The following is an 11,658-nucleotide window of genomic DNA, read 5'->3' as shown; positions in this document are numbered from 1 at the left end:
TTATGACATAGTTAACAGACTTCGGTTGTGTGCACTGTTGTTAGATCATCGACCTTTTAATTATAACAAGTTGATTTCTTGTCTTACCCGTAAAGGGGTTCTCGTGAATCAAGTATTCAAATGGGGTTGTTTCGGCTACATAGTGATGTGTATCGATGAGGATCACTTAAATAAGCTTTGCTCCGATCACCCTCAAAAGGATGACTTGATTTCTATTTCACCATTTTCCCCTCGAGCAGATAGTTTTTTCAGGTTTAATTGGGTTGAAATTTCCGACATACCTTCCAATTTTTTTTTTTCAGAAAACAACATTAAAGAGTTAGCACAGGGTTTGGCAAGGCTTTATACGTTGCTCGTTCTTCGGTTGATCTGAAACAAATCGGAACAGCCTTCGTGTTCCTCGAATTAGAGAGTGTGTCGTTGATCGATAATGTTATCAAAGAAGTTAGAAACAATTTGGGGAAGAATTCTTTTTTCATTCGCGTTTGTGAACTTACTCCGTCCGATTATGATCGTGTGTTCAAAGATGATTGTCCTTCGTCGATTTTGGCTAATTCAAATCGTGCAGTGTGCGAAGGTGATTTCATTGTTGATGGTGATGGTTTAGTTGACAGAATGTTTGGTGTTAATTCGGGGATTAACTATAATGGTGGGAGTTCATATCATGTTAATTGGGATCGTGTTTCGTTGAATGTAAAACAGCATATGAACCAAACCAATGTCTCTGTTACACGTGACATGCCTGTACCCGACATGCATGTACCCGAGTCGATTTCTTTATTGCCTGTGGTTAACTCTGACGACGTTAGCGTTCAGGATCCTTTGGTTCATGTTGATGAACTTCATAATGATTCTGTTTTGGAAACAGAATCTGTAGAAACTTTGGTGTTTCCATGCCTCGGTAAATCTTGTGAGAAGAAATGTTCAAGAGCTTGGCGGTTCGCTTTGGATCATAAGGTTGATTTTGTTTGCTTGTTGAATAAAGGTAAGGCGGTTTCGGATGATAATTATGTTTGTTTTTGTGGTAAAGTTTGTTTTAATGGTTGTAAAAATCTTGGACCTACTCATGATGTTCCTGCTTCTTTACCAAGTGATCCGACCCTCATTGCTTCTGCTGGTTCGGTTTCTCCTTATAAAGAATTGTTAGTTGGGTCCATACCAATTTGTTCCCCTGGTGTGGATTTGGAGAATGTTGTTGAGGTTGATTGTGAAGAGGTATCCCCTCCCATTTTAGCGAATGCTTCTGTTCCATCAACGGGGTCGCACGGTTCGGTTCCTTCTGAACCGGGTCCGGATGAGATTTGTAGTAAGGTTGCTTCGGTTGATTTTGAAACAATTGCATCCAAAATCGGTGAACCTTGTGATTCTTCGGTATTGATGCCCGCGGATTTGGTTAAGAGTAATGGAGATTCGGGGTTGGATCCACATTTAGTCGCATTTGCGACTATGATGGATAATATGATGGCGGAGTCGGATAATGATGAAGGCAATCCCACCTCTTCTAATGTGGTTTCCTCGAAGACGTTTAACGGGAAGAAGTCGAGAAGAAGACGACGAGTTCAAGGGGCCGAGAGGGAGAAGTTAGGGGATTTCATCAAAAATGCTTAAAGAGGTCTGGGTGAAGATGGTTGCTAATCTCTCGTCCTTCGATTGATTGGTCACCCTCTTTTTTTTTCGGTCTTGTATGGCTTTGTATCTTTTGTGTATCTTTTTATGTTGTCTTGTCTTTTTGTTTCGGTGCGAGCTTAGTTAGGTTGTCGTTAATGTTTTAAACTCGGTTGTTTTTGGTTGTTCGTTTCAAGAGCTTCATTTTTTGTTGAAGTCTCTTTGGTTAATCTAAGTTCTTGTTTTTTTGCCGGAAAAAAAAATATGGGTAATTTGAGAAATTTCATTAAATTCGATGGATGAAGTATAAGTAAAGGCGGAAATATCACCTCTTATATAAATCGCTAAGTCTATTTGACTTGAGAGAGTCTCTTATATAAATCGCTAAGTCTATTTGACTTGAGAGAGTTGGGATCAATTATAATCTTTCTGTTAGATCGTTGACTTTTTAAGATATTTTTATATTTCTATTATTGCACATATTATTGTGTTTTTTAATAGATGTATGCATATGTGACTTAAAATCTACAACTTTTGTATTGTTGGAGTGAGTTAAGAAATCTACTTCAAAAGGCATGTACTTCGTATAAGATTAATTTTCTTTTTTCACTTCTATTTAAATCGAGTAAAATGTCTAAATTAACATAGTTGCTATTATCTTTTTGAGAAATGCGATGATTGTTTAATTGAGATTTCTAATACGTGTAAATTACTTACGGACTATTGCTACCTATATTTTATTAATTTTTGTTGTAGTAATAAAACAAAATCATTGTTAAGTTTGTAGCATGACTTAAGTGTGGGAGGAGGAAGGAATTTTGCACATGTGGCTTAGCTTGAAGTGGTTGTTGTTTAAATGTTTTATCAAGTAAATGAATTTTAATTGCATAGGTGGTCATATTTTTTTAAATTTTTCAGGACTATAATTGAGATGTAGACCCATGAGAGCACCCGTAGTGATTAAGAATTAACTTGGAGTTCTTGGACCTGGCCGGTGAGGAATGATAGTGTTAGGTGATTTATTACATGCATTTGACGTTATTGATCGCGATCGATAGACTTTAAGAATATGTATGCTCATGGAGAAAATAAATGATGAAAATGAGATCTCATTGTTGTATTCTAGGTAACATGAATGATAAAGAAACAATTTAGAATTTTCTTTTTAAACCATTTTTATTTTTCACCATTTTAAGCTAGTCCACCCAGGTCGTTAATACACAATTGTGTCTAGAATCAATTAGTTACTATTTGCAGCCTGAGCCTTTAGAATGAAAACCAAAGAAAAACAAATTTCTCATTCCTACCCTTAATTTTTGGTTATTAATGTCGAACTTAATTTTACTTTATCTTGTTTAGACTTAGTAACATTAGGTGACAACGCAACTCATTTTTTCTTAGACATAATTGGTTCAAATTAGAAATTCAATTATAACTGGCTATCATGTTATAGTGTTTGTGGTTTTTTGATTAGTTTAACTCAGAGTGGTTTTCTAGGTTCCACATTGGATTCCATGATTTACTCATTGGTACATAAGTGCATAACCATAATAATCGTTTATGGTGCAACCCCTGTAGAGTTTACTCTTTCCTCGGCAAAGGTTGAACGGAGGTCTTTATATCACAAGCTATGACAATGATATTTACCACACCCAACACCCATCACCTACATCCTTTAAATCTATATATCATTGTCACAATCACCATACATTCACCGTTACATCATAAAAGTATCAAATATGTCACATCTTGTGCGCTTTCAAATAAAGGAATGAGTGTAGTGACCCGAACTTTTTCATGTTTATATATATTAAATGAGATTGATATTTACATGATTAAATGTTTCCAACATGATAAGCAATCAAACTTGTTAAGACTTGATTATTTGAAATGAGTTTCATATAGACAATTGACCACCCAAGTTGACCGGCGATTCACGAACGTTAAAAACTTGTAAAAACTACATGATGTTATATAAATGGATATATATATGGTTAACATGAGATTATGATAAGTAAGTATCTCCATAAATATGTTAACAATGAGTTATATACAAACAAATGAGATTATTGATTTAAGAAACTCGAAAATGATATATATAACGATTATCGTTATAACAACGTCTTAGTAAATACATATGTATCATATTAAGATATTGTTACACTATATTTAACATGATAAAATGATAATTAAGTAAATCATTAAGTGTGTTAACAATGAACTACATATGTAAAAACAAGACTACTAACTTAAGGATTTCGAAACGAGACATATATGTAACGATTATCGTTGTAATAGTATTTTAACATATATATATGATGTTAAGATATATTTATAAACCATGTTATTATGATAACATAACAATTTAACATCTTATTTAAGTATTATAACAATGGATTAATTACATTTAACAAGATCGTTAACTTAAAGGTTTCAAAACAACACTTACATGTAACGACTAACGGTGACTTAACAACTCAGTTAAAATGTATATACATGTAGTGTATTAATATGTATTAGTACACTTTTGAAAGACTTCAAGACACATATCAAAGTACTTCTACTTAGCAAAAATGCTCACAATTACATTCTCATTCATTTTCATCAACAATTCTACTCGTATGTACCCGTATTCGTACTCGTACAATACACAGCTTCCAGATGTATTTACTATTGGTATATACACCTTTAATCATTCATTCTTAGCAGCCATCTTAGAGTCAAAAACATGTGGAACCATTATTTAACAACTTGTATGACTAATGAGCTAAAAACAAACTTAAGGATCTTTTTTTTCTTTATAACAAGTAACCCCGTTTTTATGATTTCACCCCATTTTTCCATTTCATTTTCTCATACTTACACTTCAAATTCTCTCAAAATACTCCTAACATCATACTTGATCATCTCCAAGCATTTTCACCATCTTTTAGCTTCAATTACAAGCTTTAATCATCATAAAAACAACCATTCAAAAACACTTCAAGAAATCTTTCAAACTTGCTAGCTTATTTCCAATCTCGCAAATTCATTTCAAGTGATCATCCAATCTCAAGAAATCTTTCTTATTTACAGTAAGATATCTTTCTAATTTAAGGTAATACTCATACTCAAACTTTTATTCAATTTCTATAACTATAACAATCTTATTTCGAGTGAAAATCTTACTTGAACTTGTTTTCGTGTCATGATTCTACTTCAAGAACTTTCAAGCCATCCAAGGATCCTTTGAAGCTAGATCTATTTTTCTCTTTTCCAGTAGGTTTATCCACAAAACTTGAGGTAGTATATATGTTCATAACATCATTCGATTCATACATATAAAGCTATCTTATTCGAAGATTTAAACTTGTAATCACTAGAACATAGTTTAGTTAATTCTAAACTTGTTCGCAAACAAAGTTAATCCTTCTAAATTGACTTTTAAAATCAACTAAACACATGTTCTATATCTATATGATATGCTAACTTAATGATTTAAAACCTGGAAACACGAAGAACACCGTAAAACCGGACATACGCCGTCGTAGTGAAACCGGGGGCTGTTTTGGGTTAGAAAAATAAAAACTATCTTAATCTTTGAATTGGAAGTTTGTTTTCTGGAAAAATGATATTACATATGAACATGATACTATATCCAAAATCATGGATAAACACAAAGTAGAAGTATGCTTTTCAAAATGGTCATCAAGATGTCGTTCTTTCGACCGAAATGACTACCTCTTTACAAAAATGACTTGTAACCTGTATTTTTGACTATAAACTTATACTTTTTCGGTTTAGTTTCATAAATTTCAGTTCATTATGAAACCATAGCAACTTGAATCACTCAAAACGGATTTGAAACGAAGAAATGACGGGTAAAACAAAATTGGATAAATTTGCTAGTTTTAACTACGAAAATTTTGTAACAAATCTAGACTAAACATATCCTAACTAATTTATATTGTATTATACATATTATGTAATATTGGGATACCATAGACACGTATGCAATGTTTTGACATATCATATCGACCCCATCTATATATATATTTCGGAACAATCATAGATACTCTATATGCAGTAATGTTTGAGTTAGCTATACAGGGTTGAGGTTGATTTAAAAATATTATATATACTTTGAGTTGTGATCTAGCCTGAGACTTGTATACACTGGGTCGTGGATTGATTCGAGATAATATATATTGATTTATTTTAGCACATCTAACTGTGGACAACTAGTTGTAGGTTACTAACGAGGACTGTTAACTTAACAAACTTAAATCATAAAAACGTAATAAAAAATGTTGTGAATATATTTAAATCATACTTTGATATATATGTACATATTTGTTATAGGTTCGTGAATCGACCAGTGGCCAAGTCTTATTTCCAACAAATGAAAAATCTGTGAAAGTGAGTTATAGTCCCACTTTTAAAATCTATTATTTTTGGGATGAGAATACATGCAGTTTTATAAATGTTTTACAAAATAGACACAAGTGATCAAAATTACATTCTATGTTGAATTATCGAACCGGATATGCCCCCTTTTTAGCTTGGTAGCCTAAGAATTGGTGTTTATTATAATTGCCACCAATTGACGCGAATCCTAAAGATAGATCTATTTGACCCAACAAGCCTCATCCGAGTTACGGATGCTTTAGTACTTCGATTTATCATGTCCGATGAGAGTCCCGGAATGATGGGGATATTCTATATGCATCCTGTTAAGGTCGGTTACCAGGTGTTCATCATATGAATGATTTTTATGCAGATTGCATGTTGTTTATGAAAAATGGAAATATGAAATCTTGTGGTCTATTATTATGATTTGATAAATATATAGGTTAAACCTATAACTCACCAACATTTTTGTTGACTTTTAAAGCATGTTTATTCTCAGGTGATTATTAAGAGCTTCCGCTGTTGCATGCTAATTTATGGACAAGAGTTGGAGTCAGCATGCTTGTATTATATTGTTTAAAAACTGCATTCGAAGACTTAAATTGATGTGTAATATTATTGTAAACCATTATGTAATAATCGTGTGAAAACGCTATATTTTAGATTATCATTATTTGATAATCGTCGTAATATTTTTAAACCTTTATCGATAAAATAAAGGTTATGGTTTGTTTTAAAATCGAATGCAGTCTTTGAAAAATGTCTCATATAGAGGTCAAAACCTCGCAACGAAATCAATTAATATGGAACGTTTATAAATCGATATGAACGGGACATTTCAGTTGGTATCAGAGCGTTGGTCTTAGAGAACCAGAAAATTTGCATTAGTGTGTCTTATCGAGTATGTAGGATGCATTAGTGAGTCTGGATTTCGACCATATATTTTTCTTTAAAAACGATTGCTTAACACTTTTTGTTGAAAACTGTATATATTTAACATGTAAATATTATGTGATATATTAATCTCTTAACGTGTTTGATAATGTGTGATAGATGTCTACCTCTAGTACAAATCCCATCGACTCACCTAATAATAATGAAGAGTCGAATATATTTTGGGAAGATTCACAAATTCCCGAAGAGGAACCGGAAGAAGAGGAACCGGAAGAGGAGGAACCAGAAGAAGAGGAACCGGAAGAAGAGGTTCCGGAGGGGGAAATTTTAGGAACCACTGAAAAACAGACAAATAAAAGAAAACCCTCAACTAATGGACCAAAATTAATAATGGTCAATGGTGTTTCCGCCGAGGAAGCAAAATATTGGGAAGATTACCAATTTTTCGATGAATCGGATCCCGATGAGGATTCCGATGATGTTATAAAAATTACCTCGACCCAATTTGAAAAAGCAAAAGAAAATTATAAGGGAAAGGGCATCAAAATAGAGAAACCAGATTCCAACCCCGATGAACTTTATATGTATCGTCAACACCCGTATTTCTTAAGTTGTAACAATAACCCGGGAACCTCTAAGCCACCAGGTTTTTCTAAACCATTTGTGAAAACAACGCCTCGTATTAGAGGAACATCATATATCCCTAGAAAATTAGCAAAACGAAGCAGGTCCGAAGAGGAAAAAACTAGTGAGTCAGAATAAAAAGTTGTAATCATGAGGTGTAAAATATGTAAAATCAGTGTGCTTGTACTTTTCTTGTTGTATGTGAAAATTGCTTGTATTATTATCTTTTACGAATCTAATTCTCGTCTGTTTTACAGTATAAAAACACAATGGACGTTAAGGATAGACAACCAAAAATTTTAGAAGACCTACCCGGGGACATGATTGATGAAATCTTGTCTAAAGTCGGTCAGAATTCGTCGGCACAATTATTTACGGCAAAATTAGTTTGTAGAACATTTGAAGAACGTTCCAGGCATGCCTTAGTTTATAAAAGGCTTTCATTTGAAAGATGGGGTATATCACATTGGGGAGACCGTAAGTTACACCGTGTTTTCTTTAAAGCGTTAAATACGGGGAACTCAAATGCAATTTTATGCTACGGGTTAAAAACCTATTTTGACTCAACATATTCCAACATAGGACTTCGAACTTTAGAAAGAGCTGCTAACATGCAACATAAAGAAGCATGTTATGCTTACGGGTTAGTGATGTTCGCTTCTCACCAAAGTGAGAAAAAGAACATCGAATTTCAACTTTTAAATAAAACCTTCCCACAAGTGATGGATTCAGTAGTTGGGGTAAAAAACAAGGTTTTTAGATTGTTACGGGGCTGTTGGGCATTACGAAACCCTCGTCCCTTTGACGACGTTACAACATGCTGTCTTGTCAACGGCCACAACGGTTATGTTCCACAAGACCAAGGATGGGAAGTAGTCTTAGTAAAACCATAATGCATGACTTGTTTTTGGACTTATGAATTACGTGTTTTTATTGCCTTTGCTGAACGACTTGCATATTAACTAGGATTTTTGTCATAACTGTTTTGTATCAAAGTTATTGTGTGCTATATTTCATGCTATATGTAAAATAGCGGTATTGTAAATTTGTAAAAATATTGTATAAAAGTTTAAACGCGAAATATTATTGTATTTAGTTTTTCATATAGAATCGTAGTAGTTGAATTGTATAGTAGCTACTAAGTATGAACTTAACGGGTAGGTATTACCCGAATTAAAACTTATAAAACGCTAATATGAAGAAAAAGCTTTTATAAAAGAGTTCATATTATGCTATGAAATACTATTGACTACTCTTAAATTCTATATGATTAACTCAATTCTTTTGGCTATTTTTGAAGGAAATGGCACCGACGACTCGTCAGAACTTGAACATGAGTGAGGAAGACTTCCGTGTTTTCCTTGCTGCGAACATAGCCGCAGTGCAGGCCGCAATGCAAAATAACAACAATAACTCTGGTTCTAGCAGTGGAACTAATTCCACAAGAAATCGGGTAGGATGCTCCTACAAAGAATTCACTGCCTGTAAACCTTTAGAATTCGATGGAACCGGGGGTCCAATCGGACTAAAACGGTGGACTGAAAGGTTGAATCGGTGTTTACCATAAGTAAATGTACTGAAGAAGACAAAGTAAAGTACGCTACGCATACCTTCACAGGTACTGCGTTAACATGGTGGAACACCTATCTCGAGCAGGTGGGACAAGATGCTGCTTACGCACTACCGTGGACAACATTCAAGCACTTAATGAACGAGCAATATCGTCCTAGAAACGAGTTCAATAAGCTTAAGGTAGAGCTTAGAGGATTATGAACGCAAGGTTTCGACATCACCACGTACGAACAACGATTCACAGAGTTGAGCCTATTGTGTCCAAGAGCATTCGAAGATGAAGAGGAGAAAATTGACGCATTTGTAAAAGGGTTACCAGAAAGGATTCAAGAAGATGTGAGTTCACACGAGCCCGCCTCCATACAAAAGGCAAGTCGAATGGCTCACAAACTCATAAATCAGATTGAGGGAAGGATTAAAGAACAGGCGGCTGATAAGGCTAAAAAGGAACATATATTTCATAGCAATATCCCTCCTAAATAATAGGTTTTCATATGTAATTGTATTATATTTTCATTGTAATTGTTTAAATAAATAAGTGCGAAGACAAAAGGCGAAAACGAAGATTTGAAGACACAAACGTCCAAAAAGCTCAAATGTACAAGATACAATTCAAAAGGTTCAATTTATTGATGAAAAACGTCTAAAAATGACAAGAGTACAAGTTACAAAACGCAAAGTACAAGATATTAAATTGTACGCAAGGACGTTCGAAAATCCGGAACCGGGACATGAGTCAACTATCAACGCCCGATGCAACGGACCAAAAATTACAAGTCAGCTATGCACAAGAATATAATATAATATATAAATAATTATATTAATTATTTATATTTTATATTTATATATTTATTATGTCGACAAGCTAGGAGCCAAAAGTTTGTGAGCTGGATTTTCAAACTCCACGACTCGCGGAGTTTGAAGGCCAAAAACTCCACGACTCGCGGAGCTGCCAAATTCCAAAATGCCTATAAAAGGTCACGAATTCTGCGAGTAAAAACAAAATAATAATAATAATACTCTGTAATAAATAAATAAATAAATATATATATAATATATATAGTATAGGGTAGTTTTATATTAGATTAGTTTGGGTTATGTAAAGGTTATTTTACGGGTTTTTGAAGTCGAAATTCTGTCCGTGTAACACTACGCGATAAATACTCAATGTAAGTTATGTTCTCCTTTTTAAATTAATGTCTCGTAACTAAGTTATTATTATGCTTATTTGAGCCGAAGTAATTATGATGTTGGGCTAAATATTAAAGATGGGGTTATTGGATTTTGTACCATAATTGGGGTTTGGACAAAAGAACGACACTTGTGGAAATTAGACTATGGGCTATTAATGGGCTTTATATTAAATTAACGATACCTCGTTAATTTAATATAAAGGTTATGATTTGATGTATCTATATATAACCACATACGCTTAATCGGACACGATGGGCGGGATATCTATAAATACCAATAATTATTCATTTTACCGGACACGGAACTGGATTAATAGTTAATAGACTTGTTGAAACAGGGGTGAATTACATTCAAGGGTAATTGGTGTAATTGTTAACAAAGTAGTAAAACCTTGGTTTACACACAGTCGATAACCTGGTGTATTCATTAAACAAAGTATTAAGACCTTGTTACAGTTCGAATCCCAGTTAGTTGGAATATTTGACTTCGGGCATAAGGTTAAATTTGCCGAGCATTTTATAATTATGATCGATGAACTATTGTGGACAAAAACCAGATAGGTTTCAAATACATCCAGGACAAAGGACAATTAACCCAGAACAATAAATTAAAATCAAAATGTCAAACATCATAGTTACGGAAGTTTAAATAAGCATAATATATTTTATTTCATATTTCCTCGTACTTTTATTTATTGTCATTTTAATTATTGTTATTTATTTTATATTGTTATTTAAATATCGTCATTTACTATACGCTTCGTTTAAAATATAAATCGACAAACCGGTCATTAAACGGTAAACCCCCTTTTATATATTATTATATATAATTATATATATTTTGTACAAATATAGTTGTTTAAAAATATAGTGTGCAATAAGCCCACTCCCTGTGGAACGAATCGGACTTACTAAAAACTATACTACTCTACGATTAGGTACACTGCCTATAGTGTTGTAGCAAGGTTTAGGTATATCCCATTTGTAAATAAATAATTAAAACTTGTGTAATTTGTAACGTATTTCGTAGTTAAATATAGTACTATCACGTACCCCCACGCTACCACATCAAGTTTTTGGCGCCGCTACCGGGGACTCGGCTAAACGCTATATTTTTAATTTATTTTTGTATAAATATATTTATATATATTTTTAGAAAAACAATATAAAATTTAAAAAAACACGTTTTTCAAACTCCACGACTCGCGGAGTTTGCAGCTCCACGACTCGCGGAGCCACCCTGACGCGCCTGCAGAAACCCTAAATTTGCATTTATTACGGAGTTTTAATTATTATTAGTAATTATTTAGTATTTAGGGTTAATTAATTTATTATTTAGTTTAAGTTTTAATTAATTTGTAATAATTAATTTTAATTAGTT

Source organism: Rutidosis leptorrhynchoides, chromosome 1 (genome assembly GCF_046630445.1).
Source record: "Rutidosis leptorrhynchoides isolate AG116_Rl617_1_P2 chromosome 1, CSIRO_AGI_Rlap_v1, whole genome shotgun sequence".
Lineage (NCBI taxonomy): Eukaryota > Viridiplantae > Streptophyta > Magnoliopsida > Asterales > Asteraceae > Rutidosis > Rutidosis leptorrhynchoides.
Note: the sequence above shows the minus strand (reverse complement) of the source record.